Consider the following 22,031-nt stretch of genomic DNA (forward strand, 5'->3'; position numbering starts at 1 on the left):
CTTTTGCAACCTTCTCCTCAGGTTCATTTTCCTTCTGTCACTCAATCTTTCAGAGAATTGCATCAGAAAACTCTTGAAATGATTAATAAAGTAGTAACAAAATTTATTCAAAACAGCCAGCTGCTGCAATCTATTGTTAAAAAAGGGATTTTTTTTGTGCCAATTCCTTTGGGTGCTACTAGTACACAAATTGGCATCCACCATGCACTGTGCACACTTGTGGAGTGAATCATACTGGATGCCATATTGCAGGTGGTGTCAAGGTATGTGCAGTAAGCATCTACTGGAGGCATGTAGAGCAGACAGATGTTGTCAAAGGCCAAGAGTATGGTAATACAAAGTTGTCCGCTAGATCCAGACTTTCTCAGTTGGTATGCAATGCTGAATTGATGCCGGTGGTACGACGTTGGAGGTCAATGTTCCAGCTAACATCTTCTCTTAACCTCACACAGCTGAACAACTCAAGCTAGATTTTGTGGAGCCCACTGGAGTGGGTAAGATGGGAACGGCATGTGGGCACAGTGTGCTGTGTAGGAGACCACGTGTGAAGACTAAACTGGGCTTGTACTCGTTAGAGTTTAGAAGAATGAGGGGAGATCTCATTGAGACGTATAAGATGATGAATGGGATGGATAGGATAGAGGTGGAAAGACTCTTCCCGCTCAAAAAAGACAATAGGACTAGGGGGCACAGCCTCAAGATAAAAGGGGGGCGGTTTAGAACGGAGTTGAGGAGGAACTTCTTCACTCAAAGGGTGGTGAATCTCTGGAATTCTCTGCCCGTTGAAGTGGTGGAGGCTGCCTCGCTAAATATTTTTAAGACGCGGGTTGATGGGTTTTTGATAAGAGAGGGGATTAAGGGTTATGGGGAGAGGGCGGGAAAGTGGAACTGAGCAGCGACAGATCAGCCATGATCTTATTGAATGGCGGGGCAGGCTCGAAGGGTTGGATGGCCTACTCCTGCTCCTATTTCTTATGTTCTTATGTTCTTATTAAGACTCAGAGACACACTCTTTAGTGGCAGAAAGCTCACTGATCATGCATAATTACTCATTTACATATAATTTTAATTCAGTGTAATTTAATCCTCTTTGATTTAAGGAAACTCACACATTCCTCTTCAATAACCCACCCAGTTAGAGATGCCAACATACATGTGGCTTCTATGGTTCACTGTGAGAATCCTTTGGAATTCCAGAATACTCAGTCACATGGCATTGGATTGATCCTGGAGACTTGTTGAGCTGATACTCTGAGACATCCAGGTAGGACATTCAGAACCAAGAGGCATTGGGTCCAACATTTAAAGGGGAAGCACACAACTGAGACACAGAGGGGCCACATCTTTAAAGTAGCATCTGAGATTGGAGTTCCTAAGGTGAGGACACTTCTGAGGCTTGATGCAAGGAAAGGAAGATGTAGTGGCAGCATGGGAATCATCTACCTGTCCTTCACTTCATCCTCAAGCAATGGAGCAGAAGCCCTGTGTTACCACCTATCTTCAGGTGAGGTCCCCAAATTTGTTACCCACCAACATCTCATAAGAACATAAGAACATAAGAAATAGGAGCAGGAGTAGGCCAACTAGCCCTTCGAGCCTGCCCCGCCATTCAATAAGATCATGGCTGATCTGTCGTGGCTCAGTTCCACATTCCCGCCCTCTCCCCATAACCCTTAATCCCCTCTCTTATCAAAAACCCATCAACCTGTGTCTTAAAAACTCAGTGGGAACTATTTTGGCACAAGCCCAATGTGTTAAGTTCTGAGTGGGATATCCCAAAATTTTTATGCCTTCAGGTGAGGATAGCCGAACTGGCTCCCTTTCTTGATTCAACCCCCGCAATTGTTGCAACAAAATTATTTCAAAAAAGGATCCCTTCGCCTTTCCCAGTCCAAATGTATTTATGTTTTAATAGGAGTAATTTTTAACAGGTTTTCTGGAATTAAAGAATTATTAGCTGCTAAACGCAGGGAGAATTATAAATGCACGTACACACAGGTTAGAAATTAAGTCCAAAAATATGAAAGAATACAACTTGTCCATGAGCAGATGATGAAACATTACAACTGTTTGAAATTCATGATTCCAGCAGCACTGACTTCAACAGTTGAACAGTTGGTTTTGAGATTCCACTATGCTTCAGTCTAAGTTGAGAAGTTGTCCTGCTTCCTTTTCATCTGTGGCTTTGTTGACTTGGCTTGTTTTAGCAATCAGAGAGAGACTGTTGCCTGCAAACTCTTTCATGAGTGATTGCTGCTCTTTTTCTTTGCTTCTATGTTACAGACTTGGACACATCCAACACTAGTGCACACAACAAGTTTTGCAGATTTTTTGTCCCAGCCTCCTATGTGTTCTTGTAAAGTGAGAATCCACTACCCGATCTGGGATATCAGTTGCACAATATGCTTTCTGCTGAGAGGAAAATCAGGTTCCATTATCTCCACAGGAGATTGTAGCTCATGTTTGCATGGTTTTTCCTTTGAAATATCTGTTTGAGAAAAGGGGTGTAATATTCTATCAACTTTCTCTTAGTATCACCCATGCTGGAGCAATTCATACAGTGACTGAATTTGTATCCTCAGCCAGTTTTGATTTGATGTCCATTTTTAAAAACAAATGTCATTTAAAAGTTCAATATGTCTGTGTAATTTGGGGTTTTGCTCCAACATCGTAATTCTTAGCTGAACTATGACATCTCAGACATCAGTTGAGTTAATTTTTGCCACTGATGTTTGTGTGCAATGGTGTGGGAGTCTTCTCCTTGGATATTAGAATGTTTATCATGCAAAGCAATGGGAATTCAGGAGGGGATTCAGGATGTAAGCCCAAAGTTCCTTTGTAGCAATCCCACCATGCCCCATTTCTATAGGCCCTCAAAAGGCATGCCTTTGCAAACCTTGGCTCTCTCATCTATTTTTTATTTGGTCTCATACTAGCTACTCAGATTTCCCAATTCAGGTACCTTTCACTCACAGCATCACAGTCATTGTCCTATTTCAAAAACTTCTCCCGGCTCCTTTCCCTGGACTAATGCCTTTGTTTTCTGCAACTGTGTCCTACTCCCAGCTGTAGAACCCAGCCTATAATTCACCATCCCAATTATCTTTATTAGCATTTTTTCAGCATCCATCCTCAAAGTAGCTTCAGCCAGAGTTTAACTTTTCAGAAGTCTCTAACCACTGTCAGGAACCACTATAACTTTGTCTGTTAGGTTGATTGGCCATGGTAAATTGCCTCTTAGTGTCAAGGGGACTAGCAGGGTAAATATGCAGGGTTACGGGGATAGGGCTTGGGTGGGATTTTTGTTGGTGCAGGCTTGATGGGATTCTATGTTTCACTTCAGGTTTAAAAGGACCTTCACAGGAAATGATACCAGCCTTTCCCAAAGCACAAAGTTAATCACAAAAAGAGAGGAGAGACATAGAGAAGTGGAGAGATATAGGGAGGTGTGACCCCTTTAAGGGGGTGATACCTGAGAAGCCATGCGATTGGACTGGATCATATGGAGAGGCAAAATAGGAAGCCCAAGCTAATCAGGTACAAGGGCACACATCCTGTGTCAGGATCTTCAGTTAGAGCCACAGTGGAGTGGACAGTAGTCATGTGTTTGGTTCTGTCAGATCCTTGTTTGCATATATCCATTGATCATTGTTAATACACCCTTTATAACTTCAAGCCACAATGGATATCCTGCGAGTTTTCTGTGCCAAATGCAGGCAAATGGGGTTAGCTTAGATGGGCATTTTGGTTGGCATGGACCAGTTTGGGCTGAAGGGTCTGTCTCCATGCCATAGATTCTATGATTCTAAGTTATTACATTGGCAATGAGAAAAAAACATTTGGGGATCGCTGTATGCAGCTAAAGGGGAGGGAAATGTTGAGTGTTGAAACTACGAAGAGGGAAGGTACATACGCGTGCAAAAATGCCTTTAATTGGAAAGATCGAACAGTTTGGCCCAGAAGTAGAAAACCGGGGACAGTACATTGAAAGGCTGTGTTTTTTTTGCGGCAAATGAAATCACAACAGAGGAAAAGTGAAAGATGGTACTCTCAGTCTGTGGCCCACAAACATACAGCCTAATGAGGGATCTAACATCGCCTGATGCTCCGGACACAAAGGTCATGGTCTTACCAGCTCATCCCACCAGTCAATTGCCAAGGCAAGCTGGTAAGATTGAGTGAGAAGCGAAAAATCAGGACTGCAGCTGGCTTTTCAACTCTTGCAATCTTAACGGCACTGATTTGCCAGCTAAATCAGCTTTGCACCCAAAAAGGGCAACGCATTGATTTAAACATTTATGCCATTATTTAAATCTCATTAGTGAGTCCTGGATGCAATTTTCTGGGTTCACTGAGACTAATCTCCTCGCCATTCAAGGTCCTCACTGGCAAGGATCATGTATGGCCCCCACCAAGAGAGACCAGACATGATGGCCTTGCGAGGGAGGGATGTAATGGTGAAATCTGAGGCCAATGAAGCCTCCTGAGTGGCCAGGATAGGACAGCCCTTTGAGCTGTGCCAACCTGTCAGTGCCCTCAGGGCATTCTAGCACTACCAAGGCAGTGCCAAGGGGTGGAGCCTTAGAGGAGTTGGGTTCAAGAAATCTGCAGAAGGGAGGGTTGATTGGTGGGGATGGCGATTGGGGGTGCGGGGTGGGGGGAACACTGCAGCAGCAAAAATCAGTGGGTGGGGAGTGATGTCCAAGATGGTGGTGGAGACCGGAACAGGGAGCAACTGTCAGCAAATCTCAATTTCCATGGAGAGGGTGGGGTGACTGCTGGTGCACCGGGAGATCAAGATGCCTGCACAATGGCGCCCCAATAGCTTAGCAGTCAGCTTCACCAGCAACATTAGGCTCCATCCCTCCACACCACACCACCCCCCACCCACCCAACATCCTCACTGGCAAGAATGGCATCCTGGGTCATTGTTTTTAACTAAGTGCGATTGGGAGCTTGCACAAAAAAATTGATGGTTTCTTTTCCATCTCTAAGTACTTGTTCGGTTCTTTTTTTTCATAAAACTCCACCAACAGGCTTTTGACCGGATAGTTGAATTGGTCAAACAGCATTTTAACTCCTGACCCTCAAATCGTTATGTTGAGGTGCAAATTTCATTCAGAGAGTCCTGGAGCCGGGGGAGATAGCCTCAGGCTTTATGGCCAGATGGAGAGGATTAGCAGAGCATTGCGAATTCAGCCAAGCTTTCAGAGAAATGTTAAGTGCCCATTTGGTTTGTGGTGTAAACAGTCTCATCGTACAGAAGTTGTTACTGGCTAAGACTAAAGTCTCTTGAGAAAAAGCTGTGGAATTAGCCTAGGTGACTGAATACACTGAGCAAGGCATACGCGAGTTACAAGGCGAGCCCCACAAGTGAGCCATTTATGGCAAGAAACAGTTGTTGTGAAGAATGTCCTGAGTGAGGGGACTGCAGAATCCAAGCAATCAGTGAGGGAGCTCATTTTCATTGTGGGGGAGAGCACTCCAAAGCAGCTTGCTGATACAAAAATTATGTATGTTACAGGTGAAATAGGGAGAGTCATTTACAAACAGGATGCAGAGTGAAACAGTCAGGACAGAATGTGCAAAAAACCCACAATGGTTGGTTTAACTGCTTTTAAAAAGTTGGATGAGGAGCCTGACTGGGTTCTAAGCCCTACACCCTAAAGCTGGTCCAACTAAATAAAGTGCTCCCTATTGAGATTGCCTTAATGGTAAACAGCAGATCTCTTAAAATGGAAGTCAACACAGGAGCTGCGGCCACAGGCTTGGGGAGCAGACATCAAAAAGACCTCCAAACATTGACATTGAGCAAGTCAGGAGAGATATCATCTACATATACAGGATACATTAAGGTCAGCAACAGTTAGTGTGTGCTGTTTTGTAGTGTGTGCTACAAAAACTAGAAGGGTAGCTACCTGCCTTGGAAATTGAAGGTCATAGGCCTTGCCTAATGGGCCATCATTGGCTCAAGCAGATAAAATTATTTCTACAGGAGAGAGCTTTTCAGAGCAGCTGTGTAAATATTCTCAGGTCTTCCAAAAAATGTTAGGATGAATAAGGGGGCTAAATGCAAAGTTTATCTGAATCCTGATCCAACGTCTACATTTCTTCAGGCCTACCCAATGCCCTATGCACTTCATGATAAGATTGGAAGCTTGGAAGATTTAGGTATTACAAAGCCTAAATAATTTGCTGAATAGGTTACCACAAGCCGGATCATACTGTAAGAATTTGTGGGGCTTATAAACTAATAGTCAATCAAGGAGCTCAGATGGACAGCTAGCCCATTCCTAGAAATGAGGACTGCCCAGCAAACTAGCTGGGAGCCTAAAATACACCAAATTAGACCTCAAGTCACACCTACCAGCAGCTGGAGTTGGATGAAAATTCCCAGAAGTTAGTTACTATCAACACCTCAAGGGGTTATACCATTATACACATTAACATTTTGGAGTCTCATTGGCCTGTTCCATTTTCCAGTGTACAATGGAAAGTTTATTACAAGGCATCCCTAACGTAGTGGTTTATCTAGATGAGCTTCACCTTCATCTTTCTATTTATCATTGGTAATAAACCCTTTATAACTTCAAGCCTTAACAAGTACCTTCAAAATTATTATAGAAAGGATTTCAAGTCTTAGGGCCTTGGTAGCTGAAAACATGGTGTAGTAACTAAAATTGGGGTTTCATAGGTGGCTAGAATTTAATGAGTGCAGATAAAGAACATAAGAAATAGGAGCAGGAGTAGGCCATCTAGCCCTTCGAGCCTGCCCCGCCATTCAATAAGATCATGGCTGATCTGAAGTGGATCAGTTCCACTTTCCTGCTTTCTCCCCATAACCCTTAATTCCCCTGTCTGTCAGAAACCTATCTACCCGTGACTTAAATATATTCAGCGAGGTAGCCTCCACCACTTCAACGGGCAGAGAATTCCAGAGATTCACCACCCTTTGAGTGAAGAAGTTCCTCCTCAACTCTGATCTAAACTGCACCCCCCACCCCGCTGCCCCCCCCCCCCCCCCCCCAACCCCTGTTATTTTGAGGCTGTGCCCTCTAGTCCTGCTATCTTTTCTAAGCGGGAAGAATCTCTCTACCTCTACCCTACCCATCTCTTTCAATATCTTATACGTCTCTATAAGATACCCCCTCAGCTTTCTAAACTCCAACGAGTATGTCAGAGGTATGTCAGAGGATTGTGCAACTGGAGAATATTACAGTCATAGAGTGATTTCAAAACAAGGATGAGAATTTTAAAATCAAGACATTGGCCTGAACACGGGAACAATGAGTGAATAATTTTGTTTTAAGTTAGTATACATGTTCAGCAGCAGGAAGGGATCCCCATCAGTGCAGTTTAAAGAGGTCATCAGCCACTGACAGCTCAGTGGCTGATTGATTTCTTCTGACAGCTGCCTTTATTCTACAAGTTTTTGGTGCCTTCTATTATTGTTTCATGTTGCAAAAGGAATGGTTTAACAGGAGCTGAAGGAGTTTTTGCCAACTGCAAGGCTTCTGTACAGGCTAATTGCTTCCAGACATGGTGCGCGAACTGGCTTCTCCTCGCTATACAGCATAGTATCACTTGGAGGACAAGCAGGCCACTCAGACCCAGAGAAGCTATTGGAAAGGTAGGGGGAGTGAGAGGCAGAGGGTGGGGAGAAGGACTCATGGCAGGAAGCCATATCCACCCAGCATATTTAGAAAACAATTCACTACATGACCCCTGGAAGAAATAACGTGTGAAACATCTGTAAGGAGGTACTCACTGAAATCTGCCACCTGCTGCAGGGATAACTGCAACCCCAGAACAGTGCAAGGACAACATTACCCATGGCAATTAACTTATGCATATGGCTTCTTCCAAGCAGGGGGGGCACCGAGGGCTCGCTAATGAATGAGAGCTGATAATCCTTCATTTATATCTTGCCAGGAAGAAGCAGGTGATGCAAACTAGTGGCTTTGCTATCATTGTAAGTCTTCTCCATGATGCAGAAAGTGTAGGAACATAGGAACATGAGGAGGCCATTTAGCCCCTTGAGTCTGTTCCATCATTCAATGAAATTGTGGCTGATGACATGACCCAACACCATGCATCAACCTTTGCCCCATATTCCTTAATAACTTTAGATAACACAAATATCAGCTTTTAAATTAAAAATGAATTTACCTCAAGTGCTAACTGCAGGAAAGAGCTCCAAATTTCTGCTACCTTCATGACAAGAAGTGTTTCTGAACTTTACTCCTGAAAGATCTGTCTCTAATTGTTAGACTCTCCTCCCTAGTCCTTAGATTCCCAAACCAGTGGAAATGATTTCTCTCCAACTACCCTATCTGGATCCTGACTATCCTGAAAACTCAGATCAAATTACTTTTAACTTTCTAAATTCCAGTAAATACAACCCTAGTTTGTGTAATATCTCCTCAGTTTAACCCCTGGATACTAAGTATCATTCTGGTACATCAATGCTGCATTTCCTTCAAGGCTAATATATTCTTCCTAGGGTGTAACACACAGAATTACATGAGACTTTCTGCTTAGTTGCTTGTATCTTTTCATAGCATTTTAATAGTACCACAAATCTCTTTGGACCTCCACTGTTTTAAGAACATAAACATAAGAACATAAGAAATAGGAGCAGGAGTAGGCCATCTGGCCCTTCGAGCCTGCCCCGCCATTCAATAAGATCATGGCTGATCTGTCGTGGCTCAGTTCCACATTCCCGCCCTCTCCCCATAACCCTTAATCCCCTCTCTTATCAGAAACAGCTCTTAATCATTAAGCTCTTCATCATTTAAAAAGTACCCTCTCCTATCCTTTTTCATTCCAAAGTGGATGACTTCACATTTGTTTACACTGAATCCCATTTGGACAGTTTTGCCTATTCATGTCATCTACTGTCTCAGTGATGTGACATGAGGAATATCAATCAGTAATTTAGTCAGCTGATCAAACGTATACTGAGCTATTTAAAAGGGAATTTTTATGAGGTAGATAAGATGCAGACTTAAAATGACTGCGACAAGTTACCTGATGTCTGGAATTGCAAATTGACCTTTTTTTCAAAAATTCCAATATGAATTACAATTCAGACATGCCACAACATACTTCTAATGAATCTTACACCTGCCGATGTGAAGAACTACTTCAAAAGGATTCATTGGAAACTGTATAGGACCTCGGATTTGCATTTTTATAAGGGTGCTTCTCAAGTGGAGACAAATTCTACTTGGAAAATAACTATATGGAAAGCCATTTTTCCTATCTTAACAAGATAGGTAATGATTTATTCAGAAGCTGGAGGCTGGGATATTAAAAGCTATGGGACGCTAGCTACAATCAGTTCAGACATGAGTTAAACAAATACCTTCTGAAATCATAGGGGGGGGGGCGTCATGTTACTGCAGTAACCATTTTTTGAAATCTCTTAGTACAGCAAGCAAGCTGCTAAAGCAATAGGCTAGAAAAGCCTCCAATGAATCAATAACATTCTCTTCTCTCCCCAAGTTAAGAGCCTTTCTCTATTCCAGTTTAAAATTCAGCACAGAGGCTGAAAATCTTGCATTGAAAAAAGAACATCAGATGCAAAAATGAGAAAAAGACAGGTTCTATTTTTTAAGAAAGAAATTGTAACTGTAATTTTACATGGGCTTCAACTCCACTAAATTTTCAAAGCCACTGTGAAAATTTCTGCCGCAGCCACTGACACTCTCAAAGGACTCAGTGTACACTCAATCTTTTTCCTTTCAGCGTTGAACTTCAATTTGGCTCAGAAAGTAACTGCCCCCTCAGGCCCTGCTCCTGGGACCACACACTGGGCAATGCCAAGGTGCCAGGCTGGCACTGCCAAAGGGGCATACCCTCTTGTCCCCGACCTCCCAGTTAGCCTCTGGTTCTATTGCCGAGGTTCTTACTGGCGAGGTGTTTTCTTTGCCAGTAAGAACCTTGCCACAAAGGCTCGCAAATCACATGGAAATGATGTTTTAAATCTATTTCAATAATTTATTCAACCTCTCACCAGAAATGAGCGAGAGGCTGAATGCGTCAGATATCCAGTGCCAGTTAGATCACGAGAGGCAAGAAATCAAGCATGAGCCTGATTTCTCGATTCTCACACAATCTTACCAGCTCACCCCACTCTAAAATCACAGCCAGAAAGTCTGCAAGGTCAAACATTGATAGAGAGGGTATGAAGGCGTGCGCTTTAATATGGTGATGACCAGAAAGCCAGGAGAACCTTGAATATAAATTGACATAAGTTAGAGAAAAATGGTTTGAAGTTGGCTGTTGTATTTCAAAAGGGAACATATAAAATTGGAATATTATGAATAAATGAAGCAAATAGTATAAGTTTAATTTTAGAAAATGGTAGCCATAATGTAATAACAGAGGATTGATCTATTTTGCGAAAGGGAACTTCAAAAGAATTGTAAAAAAACAGCAAAGCACAAGATTAAACAGGAAAAATAGATTTAAGGAAAGAACGAAGACTGTGATTGGGTGTTGGTAGCTGGTTAGATTTTGAACAAGACAGCATATAGATGAAACCAGCAGCAAGGCTGCAAGAGAGCAGGGAGATAAGAGGCTCAGAGAAGATTGAGATAAAGACACAAGGGAATGTGAGAAAGACTATTAGGTATGAGGGAACCATCACCTTTGATGATTCAGCCCTCCCGACGACTACAGTCCCAGCAACCATATCCTAATATTGATCAGCACTGTCTGTTCCATGGCCTTAGGACATTCGGTCATCCTTGTCCATACTCTGGTTAGCTCCTACTGCCTCTGACGTTCCAATACCTTGTCCTGTAATGCAACAATAAATCTGTGTATTAATGAGTGCCAAACAATTTGTTTGAGTGACCATAGAATCATGTAATCCAGTACAGAAGGCTGCCATTTGGTCCATGAAGCGGCACTAACAACAATTCCACCCACGTAACCCCACATATTTACCCTGTTAATCCCCCGAGACTAAGGGCCCAATTTTACTATTGCATTGCGTCCATTTTTGGGCGTGGAAACTTGGGAAAATCGGGCGTGGGGCAAATAGCGCGATCTGCGTGCATGTCCACACAGATTCCCACTTTACCAAGGCCCAAAAATGGCCGCAATCGGCACCGCGCCCGACAGGGGAGCGTTTTTCAATTTTTTTTACTGCACATGCACAGTTCAAAGCTCCAATCAGAGCTGCAGCATATCAGGTGCAATAAGTTCCGCCCACAGCACAATTCAGACTCGCAATTTTTTTTCCAGCTGATTGTGTATGGGGGCGCATGAGAACAGGTTTCCAAGTCAGATTTGAATTATGCCCAGATTCAGCACTTTTTTAATGATTTCATTTTAATGATTTCAGCATCCAGCTAGGACAAATTGTATTATTGACTACTATCAGCAGTAAGCTATTACAATGAGGTTTTACCATTTTGATTCTAAGTGTCAATTTAGCATGGCCAATCAACATAACTCGCACATCTTCTGAGTGATGTGGCCACAATGGATAAAGAGTTGATAGTGTGTACAACATGAGGTGAGAGGCTTAGCACAGTACTAAATTTATGAGGATGGAGCATGTTGGGAAGAGTCCTGACAGAGATAGATGGTAGGTGAATGATGTGGATGTGTGTGTACCATCCTAACTATGTTTATTGTTGTGGATTTAACAAAAATAAAAGAAAGTGGATCGCATATGTGAATTCAAAGTAACACACAACAGGGTTATTGAAAGAGATGTTCTCTGCACAGACTGCAAACTTCATGTAAAACAGCAGCCTGTGGCAACACCCTAATGACAGCTTAATCAAATCATGTGAACAGCTCTTAAAGCAATCTGTAACCCTTTAAAATATATAACAGTGTGATGATCTGAGCATTGTCTTGAGTTTGGTGGTGTAGCTGGTAGAATATGGCATTTTAAGGTGCAATATTAGCCTTGACAGTGAGATCACTGAACTTATGGCACTGCATTCAAGTGCTCAAGACTTGTCTTCTGGCATTATGATCCAAGACTATCTGCCCCCACTGTCTTTGGAGCATATATATGCTCTATCACCCGAGCTTTCCCCTTCCTGACCATTACCCACTTGTCTGCCTCCCGTGGCCTCGGTGTGACCACCTGCCGATAGCTCCTGTCTACCACCTCCTCATTTTCTCTAACCAGACAAAGATCCTCAAGCTGCAGTTCCAGTTCTCTAACACAGTCCCTTAGGAACCACAGCTCAACACACCTCACACTCATAATTTCCCTTTTTTTAAGGAACACAGAAAAAGTAAATAAGAATTAAACTTACCCTGCCTCGCCCTTTTCGCCTAAACCTGATGAGCCAAAGCCCTTTAGCTCTCACTCTGCTCCCAGCTCACTCCGTGCTCACTGGGCCTGGGTAGGCCCCCAGCCCCTGCCCCTGGGTAGGAGGCATCTTTCCTCCTTTCCACTTCCTCCACCAAGGCTTCCATGCAGCCTTGGAGCTTGCTTTAATATGTTTCTCTATTCTTCAATGTTTTCCATGTCAGAGCCACTTCTTTCGCTATATCCAGTCCCTAATCCAGCTATCATGCACCCTTGCCTTAAGAGTTACAAGGCAGTCCAGGCTGACACCTCATGATAATGGTCCACTGTTGATGCTAGTCAGTGATACAATTTGTCCTGGCTGGATGCTGAAATCATTAAAATGAATGGATAACACAAAGTTGGGGTATTGCCTGACATGCTGCCTGCATTGCAATCAATGCATACAGAGTAATTACACACTACCATTTCCATGCTCATTTTCAAGAGTTATTAAATTTAGCCTACTATCTCTCAATTGTTCAGGCTTTGAGTAAAATGTCTAAAAGTTCACAATTACAGCACACAAGAACAGTCTCCCAAGACGAGGCTATGTAATATACATGGTCAAATTTACTCAGCATAAATGTGCAATCGTTACTTATTTATCAGTAAGTGTGGACTTGTTGACAGAGGCCCGTCAGTAAAGCTCTGGGAACTGACAAGTTATTCACTGTAATGTCAGGTTTGTTAGGCAGTAAATTCCTTCCGGCAAGACTGATGAAAGCCTTCAAAGTTCTCATCTGATAAGTTGCCAACCAAATCTAGTGATGAAAAAGTCAATCCTGAAATGTGGTTGCATAGCTAATCGCGTTTTATCAATCTTTCTTTTCAATGTACAATGCGAATAAATGGTTGAAAGTACAGCTCAAAGAGCATCCCACAACACCAAGGACAGTATATGTGCAAACAACTGCATTGCCCTCCATCTACAAAATGGCATTAAGCATAATAGCCAAAGGAGATTTATCTTTTACAACTTTCATCACATCCATATCCCATTTACACCACTTGTCAAGTCTCAATTCATTTTCTTTATTACATCTCATTTTAGGCACCAGCTATTCCTCTTTACAGTGCACGTCACAACAACTCTCTCCTCAGTGATTAAAGTTAGTAGATGCTCACCCTGCACAGGTTTTATAACACTACATATATAAATATCAGCATTTCTTGTGTCATAAATTTAAATTCATCACTCATTCATTTCAAAACCAGCAGCAACTATCATTTCCAGAAACAGCTCAGTATAGCAACATTCATGACATTACCAAGGACCAATAGCTTGCAGCTTTTGCACAATTAAAACAGATCTGAAAAAGTAGCAATCAAAATTCTCGGGGCAGATTTTCATCCTTTCTGCTAAGTAGTAGTGTTTAGTTAGAACCAGCGGATGGCACTCCTTTGAAGATCCAGCTTGCTGCCATTTTAGCTGCAGACTTGAAATGAGCAAGCAGCATTTGCCGGAAAAGGGGTCAGGGGTCGGAGGCCTTATGAGCTCAAGCAACCTGATGCCCTGTGAAAGAAACAAAACCGTCAAGTAAGAAGAAATAATCTTTAAAGGAAGCACGGCAGGCCATTCAGGGATGGGGAGCAGAAAAGATTTTGAATGCCTTTTTTTAGGGTGAAGAGGGGAATGAATCAAATGTTTCTCCTGTCTTCTGGAGTTGAGGTCAGCCACAATCTCACCGAGTGGTGGAGCAGGCTCGAGGGGCCTAGTAGCCTACACCCACTTCTAATTCAAATGTTCTTGCGTTCCAATCCTACAAAATTCAACTCCTATCATCGGTGTCTCTACAGCCCTTCACCATGATCACTTCTTCTATCCTCTTACTTTCCTAAACTGGCTGGGTTCTGATGTGAATTTTCAGTATTATTACACAAATTGTAAAAGGACTGAAGGACGTAACTAAATCCATTGCTTTCTCCTTGTCTCCCTGTCAAAAACAGAGCACTGCAACTGCAGGCATTCAGGCTAATAATCATTCCTTATTCTGTTATATTTGTACAGGATATAACAGAATACAGTGGGGACAGACATTATCAACTCATATTAGCAGCAAATGTATAAATTCAGGGGCACTGTTAATTCAATAGAAATTATTGAGCAAGGACAAGGGAATCAAAGGTTTTTGAAAGTAGATGGGAATGTGGAACTTCAAAAACAAACACATCAGCCATGACACTCAGATTACTGGAATTGCAGACAGTGATGATTGCCTGAGAATACCCCAGGATATAGATAGGCTGGAAAACTGGGCACAGAAAAGGCAGATGGAATTTAATCCAGACAAATGCGAGGTGATGCATTTTGGTAGCTCCAGTTTAGGTGGCAGAACCATCATGAGCATAGACACACAGTGAGATCTGGGAGTACAGGTCCACAAATCCTTGAAAGTGGCAGCACTGGTGGAAAAGGTAGTGAAGAAAGCATACGGCATGCTTCCTTCATCACCTGGGGCATCAAGTATAAAAGTTGGCAAATTATGTTACAGTTATATAAAATATTGCTTAGGCCACATTTGGAATACCGTGTCCAATTCTGGTCACCACACTACCAGAAGAATGTAGTGGCTTTGGTGGGAGTACAGCAAAGGTTTACCATGATGTTGCCTAGTATGGAGAGTATTAGCTGTGAGGAGAGATTGAATAAACTGGGATTGTTCTCCCTGGAAAGACGGAGACTGAAGAAATTTATAAAATTATGAGGGGCATAGATAAGGTGAATAGTTGGAAGCTTTTTCCCAGGGCACAAATGACAATCACAAGGGGGCACAAGTTTAAGGTAAGGGCAGGGGAAAGGTTCAGTAGAGATGTGCAGGAGAAGTTTTATACACAGAGGGTGGAGGAGGCTTGATATGTACTGGCAAGTGAGGTGGTCGAGGCAGGTACATAGTAACATTTAAGATTTATCTGGATTGGCATATGAACAGGGAGGGTATAAAGGGATACAGGTGATTGGTCTAGGTAGGACAACATGACCGGTATAGGCTTGGTGGGCTGAAGGGCCTGTTCCTGTGCTGTACTGTTCTTTGATCTCATTGAATGGTGGAGCAGGCTGGAAAGATCAAGTGGCTTACCTCTGCTCCTATTTTATATGTACTCTCATTTTTCACTACAGCACTGAATATCACCTTGTACAAATATTTCCCCTTATTTTATCCCCCTTTCCTTACCTTTTCTCCCCTTTTGCTTCCCCTTTCCCCCCTTTTTCTCAATATTACCTCCCTCCCATTCATCTCCCCCCCCCCCATATCTTTATCTGTCACAGCTCACTCTCTGACTTCAGCATCTCTGCCGTTTGGTCATTCACACTTTCTATTCTCTCTATGGACTGTCATTAGCAACCTTTCCCCTTGTTTTTGTGGCTACGACTCATCTCTTATTCCCTCACTCTACAATATAAATATCTCCCAAAATCTGTGCCTTTTAGCTTTGACAAAAGTCATCTGGACTTGAAACGTCAGCTCTTTTCTCTCCATACAGATGCTACCAGACCTGCATTTTCGCTTCTGGTTTCACCTTGTACAATGTAATGCATTGCAATATTCATTGACATTGTGTCAAATCAATGGTTTAAAATACACTGTGGATCTTGATTTGTTGTATGAAAGTTTAATACCAACATGTGAAACTCCTTCATTCAGGATTTAAATGGAGGTATTAGCTTCCATCAATATTGGTCAAATATGTTAATATGCATCAGTGTACTTTTAAGGCCTAAGTTTCTTCATGATCCTACTCTTTTAGATGCACATCTGGCAAAGTCTATTGAAGTATTTATAACAAAAGAGTGGATGCTTCTCTTCTAATGCAAAACTAATCAACCATTGAAATAAAAATACAAATTTGAGTTTCTTGAAAGATAATTTAATCAGAACAAAATTGGCAAATCAGAACAAAATTAGCAATAAGAATGCAATCAAGGATGAAATCACTAAGGCTTTCATTGTGATGCAATGGTTCTCTGTTCTGCTTTTTTTTGAATTTATACTTCACAATGAAAATTGTGTCGGGAAATGTCTCCTATCATTGAATGAATCTGGGGGCACCAGAAATGATGGGTCAAGTCATCCACCAGAGAGCAGTAGAAGGGTTGGAGGTGGTGGTTGGTGAGGAAAAATATTTTCACCCAGAGGGTTATGGAGGCCTGGAACTCGCTGCCTAAAAAAAGTAGTGGAGGCAGAAACCTTCAGGTGATTTAAAAGGTGTCTATTGGTGAATGGCAGAGTAGGCTGGAAAGACTAAATGGCCTACTTCTGCTCCTATTTTGTATGTACTCTCATTTTTCACTACAGCAATGAATACAGCAATAAAGGGTAGCATTGTTGCCTGACAAGCTGGGTTCAATTCCTGGCTTGGGTTACGGTCTGTGTGGAGTCTGCACATACTCCCCGTTTCTGCATGGGGTTCCTCCGGGTGTTTCGGTTTCCTCCCTAGTCCGAAAGATGTGCTGGTTAGGTGCATTGGCCATGCTAAATTCTCCCTCAGTATACTGAACAGACTTCAGAGTGTGGCAACTAGGGGATTTTCACAGTAACTTCATTGCAGTGTTAATATAAGCCAACTTATGACACTAAGAGATAAACTTTAACTTATTTATTGACATTCTGTGGTCAAATCGATGGTTTAAAATATATTGTGGGTCTTGATATTGTTATGAAAGCTTAACATCAATGTGTGAAACTTCTTTCAGGATTTCTTTTTTTATTAATTTGTGGAACATTGACGTCACTGGCTTGGCCAGCAGATATTGCCCATCCTTAATTGCCCTTGAGAAGGTAGTGGTCAGCTGCCTTCTTGAATCACTGCAGTCTATGTGCTGTGTGTTGACCCACAATATCTTTAGGGAGGGAATACTAGGATTCTGATCCAGCAATTGTGAAGGAACGGTAATATATTTCCAAGTCAAGATGGTGAGTGGCTTGGAGGGGAACGTGTAGGTGGTGGTTTTCCCACGTATCTGCTGCTCTTGTCCTTCCAGATAGAAGTTGTCATGGGTTTGGAAGGTTCTGTCTAAGGATCTTTGGTGAATTCCTGCAGTGCATCTTGTAGATAGTATACACTGCTGTTACTGAGCGTCAGTGGTGGAGAGATTGAATGTTTGTAAATGTGGTGCCAGTCGAGTGGTCTGCTTTCAATGGAGGTGCTAGTGAGGTTGGAGGGTTTGGCATCCAGCCCAATCTCTGTTCACTGCAGCGGGATAGGAAAATCCTGCCGACATGAACGCTGATAACATCCCGGCCCATATCTCCAATTCTTCACTGTTGCTGGGTCAAATCCTGGAACATCACTGTAGCTCACTACCATCTTAACAAGGACAATTGGGGATGGGTAATGACTGCTGGTCTAGCCAACGACATCCACATCCCAGAACAAATAAATATAAAAAAGCCCATGGCGTTCATGCCAGCTCTCTACAAAACCAACCCAGCTACTCTTACCCCTTCAGATAACTATCCAATTTTCTGTGAAAAGCCATGGTTGAATTTGCCACCACCTCACTCTCAGGCACATTACCTTTCAAACTTAATTTTATAGTTCAGCTCCTTGTACTTACTACCAAATTAAATTACTTAGTAATTATTTGCATTCTACTAGTCTAGAAGTCTATCATTATCCTCCTTATAGTTCACAATACATTGAACTTCTGTCTTACCTACAAATTTGAAATGGTAGACATCCATATCTAGGTCATAAGAACATAAGAACATAAGAACATAAGAACATAAGAAATAGGAGCAGGAGTAGGCCATCTAGCCCTTCGAGCCTGCCCCGCCATTCAATAAGATCATGGCTGATCTGTCGTGGCTCAGTTCCACTTTCCCGCCCTCTCCCCATAACCCTCAATCCCTTCTCTTATCAAAAACCCATCAACCCGCTTCTTAAAAATATTTAGTGAGGCAGCCTCCACCACTTCAACGGGCAGAGAATTCCAGAGATTCACCACCCTTTGAGTGAAGAAGTTCCTCCTCAACTCCGTTCTAAACCGCCTCCCCTTTATCTTGAGGCTGTGCCCCCTAGTCCTACTGTCTTTTTTGAGCGGGAAGAGTCTCTCCACCTCTATCCTATCCATCCCATTCATCATCTTATACGTCTCAATGAGATCTCCCCTCATTCTTCTAAACTCTAACGAGTACAAGCCTAGTTTATTCAGCCTCTCCTCATAGCTCAATCCCCTCAACTCCGGTATCAGCCTAGTAAACCTCCTCTGCACTCCCTCCAGGGCCAAAATATCCTTGCGCAGGTGCGGCGCCCAAAACTGCACACAGTACTCCAGCTGCGGCCTCACCAATGCCCTATAAAGAACAGCAGTGGTCCAAATTCTGACCCCTGTGGAAAACCACTCCATACCTTCCTCCAATCTGAAGAACAATCTGCACCACTGTTCCGTTTCCTGTCATTCAGCTAATTTTGTATTTGTACTGCCACTGTCCCTTTTAATCCATTGGCTTCAATATTGCTGATAAGGCTCTGATGTTTGGTACTTTATCAAAACTTCCTTATGGAAGTCCATGTACACCACATCAGCCACACTACCCTCATCAACCCTTTTTGTTACTCCATCAAAAACCTCAAATCATCCACTGATTCCATCTACACTTCCCACTTCACACCCCAGATATACTCTCTTCCACCTTCTTCCATTGGGAAAAAGATACAAAATCCTGAAAACACATAACAACAGACTCAAGAACAGCTTCTTCCCTACTGTCATCAGATTTTTGAATGGTCCTATCATATATTAAGCTGAGATTTTTCTCTTCACTCTAACTGTAACTGAAACATTATAATTTGCACCATCCCCTTTCTTTCTCCCCCATGTATTTTATGAAAGGTATGTTTTGCCTGTGTAGCATGCAAGAAACAATACTTTTCATATTATCCCAATACATGTGACAATAATAAATCAAATCAAAAAACAAATGCGATTTGCCTTTAATAAATCTATGCTAGCTTTCCTTAATTAATCCATGTTTGTCTATGTAACTGTTAACCCACATCTGTCCAACTGACTCAGTAATGGCAAATGCAAAGTACTCACTTAGTACCTCAGGAATGCCCTCTGTTTCCATGCATGAATGCACATTTTGATTCCTATTTGGCCCCACTCCCCCTTTTAATACCATTGTACTATTTAAATGACTGCTGTCAATTTTTGGACTCCTTTTCCAGGAAGCTCTGACTTTGTCTACCTTTACCTGAACTGTACTCAAGCCATCTCCCCCATAAAACTTCTTGAATACCACTGAATTGTGAAACATGCTGCCGAAGCTGTTCATCTTCCACTCATCAAGACAAATACATGAACGCTGAACTTCAAATGATCACAACAATTTATACGACAAGTCAAAAGATTTGATTGGTTACGGTGTTGTCATGGAGAAATCAACAGGGAAAGCCAGTCAAGTTCATGGTTCCGATGCAGTACTGCCTGCCAAACTTCAATTCCCATTTATCTGCATCAGATCCTTTCTCACTCCATTGAAGTGGAACACATTTTGAAGGAAAGTACAGAGTGGTACACTGGTCAGTGCCCGCCTCAGATTATTTGACTCTAGGTATTCCATAGCTAACCTAAACTTTACAATGCCATGATCATTCTCTCCTAAATGTTCTCCTACCGACAGCTCATCCACCTCATTCCCCAGAATCAGATCCAACAATGCCCCCTTCCTTGTTGGAATGGTATACTGATTTAGTAAATTCTTCTAAATACAGTTCAGAAACTCTTCTGCCTCTCTGCTTTATTACTATCCCAGAATACATTAGGATAATGAAAGTGATCGACTTGAACAACTCTGTTGTTTTTGCGCCAGTCTGTAATTTCCTTTAAAATGTGTTCCTTTATATCTTTCCAACTAGTTGGTGACCTACAGAATACACCCAGTACTGTTGTTTCTAATTATTTCTTAGCCCAAACTAAATTCATTTTGTCCTTCACTCCTCTAAAAATCGTCGCTATCAAGCACTGTAATGTTATACTTAATCAATACTTTGACCCTCTTATTTCTTTCCTTCCCTATCTTTCCAGAACACATTGTAAATTAAAACTTGGCTCACAGATGTTTTAAAAATCTTAAAAGCTCATGGGGCGTAGGAGCTTACCGCAAGAGATTTAGAATAGAAAAGCAATTGCTTCTGCAATTATATGAAGCACAAGTCTGGCCTTATTTGAAATGGTGAACTTCATTTCAGCATGCTACCTTATGAAAGATGTACTTTCCTTTATAAAGTTCAGAACAGGATAGATGTCTTCTAATCATAGCAATCAATCTCTATGAATCAGCCTAGGCATGATATGAGGAAAACCTCAGGGGTGAAGAGGTTTGGGAAGTGTGCATTCAAAGTGTATATTCAAAGTATATCCAAGCATGCTACACTTACAACATTATGTCCCAAATACCTGTGTCCTAAAATATTATTTTCTGAAGGAATTTATGAATTTGCATTTATAAATCAATACTAACACTCCCATTCCCATGCTGACCAATGATTTAACTGACGAGCTGTTACATTGAGCTAATGAAGAGCTGGATGAACAGCAGCCCAACTTTTGATTAGGCACTTTACAACATTCCAGGCAAAACACCCATTTCAATAAATTCACATTGTAAGAAGTGCTCGGAACTGGTGTTGGTCATGGTTATACTGTTGTCATTTACAGCACCTATCTTTTGTTTCTTATCTCATAACTACTCAGTTTTGCCTTGCTTGTTACCGCCTTTGTTACTTTCATCCCTGCACACTTTACCATGGAACTTTGTACTTTTCAACCCTCATTCCCCCTCTTTCCCTGAACTTGCTTGGAAACTGTTAAATCTCTTAATTTTCCCAGTTCTGATCATTGGTTCTTGACCTGAAATTGACCTGAGAATCACGCTACACAGATGCTGCCTGACCATCTAAGCAGTTCCAGAAATTTCAATTTTCATTTACAGATACTTTCACAGTCTGCTTAGGGAGTCTATTTTAGCTTCCTGAAAAGCCGTGGAGAACTTCAACCCTCAAAAAACAGATGTCTTGGGATCGGATAGGATGTAAAAAAAATGTTTAAACCTGAAACTTAACTCACCCTCCAACCCACTTCCTATTTGCCTATTTAATGGTTAGACGGACGCAGGATAGGCAGAAAACAAGCTAACTTGCTCCCACAAAGACTACAATTTGAATTTAATAAGGCTGGGAGCCTCAGATTTAACTTTCCTTACAGGTTAAACTTGACAGGTAAACCCAGTAGCTCAAGGGAAGTGAGAATAACTTTAAGGAAAATGTAAGTAGCTTGACAGCAATGCTTGAGGGCCAAGAGAAGCAGGACTGCTTCCTTCCAACATTTCTAGGCTTAACTGCCTCCTTGCAATCGTACCAAGTGCCCCCCCCACCCTCTCCATGACCCTCCCACTATCTCACCTATTGATCAGGGATGAGGCAAACTCAACCCCCAGAGATCGGGGATTGGATGCTCCTTCCCAGGCTCCAGGGATTGGATTCTCCCCCACCTCCTTCACAGATCCACCAGAAGGTGCAGGCTCCCTATCTGCATTTGTGGCCTGTTTCAAAATGCTCCTTGCATGTCTGGGAGCCCTGTTGTCAATAAGGCTGACTTCCAGGCAGAGATCTTGTCCAAAATCCCCGCCTTGTTAAAATTCCACAGCATACTGGGCAAACTGGAATTCTGGACTTCCCTCTGACCCTCCACCAACGC

The sequence above is a fragment of the Carcharhinus amblyrhynchos genome, chromosome 13 (genome assembly GCF_965287045.1).
Source record: "Carcharhinus amblyrhynchos chromosome 13, sCarAmb.v2.hapA, whole genome shotgun sequence".
Lineage (NCBI taxonomy): Eukaryota > Metazoa > Chordata > Chondrichthyes > Carcharhiniformes > Carcharhinidae > Carcharhinus > Carcharhinus amblyrhynchos.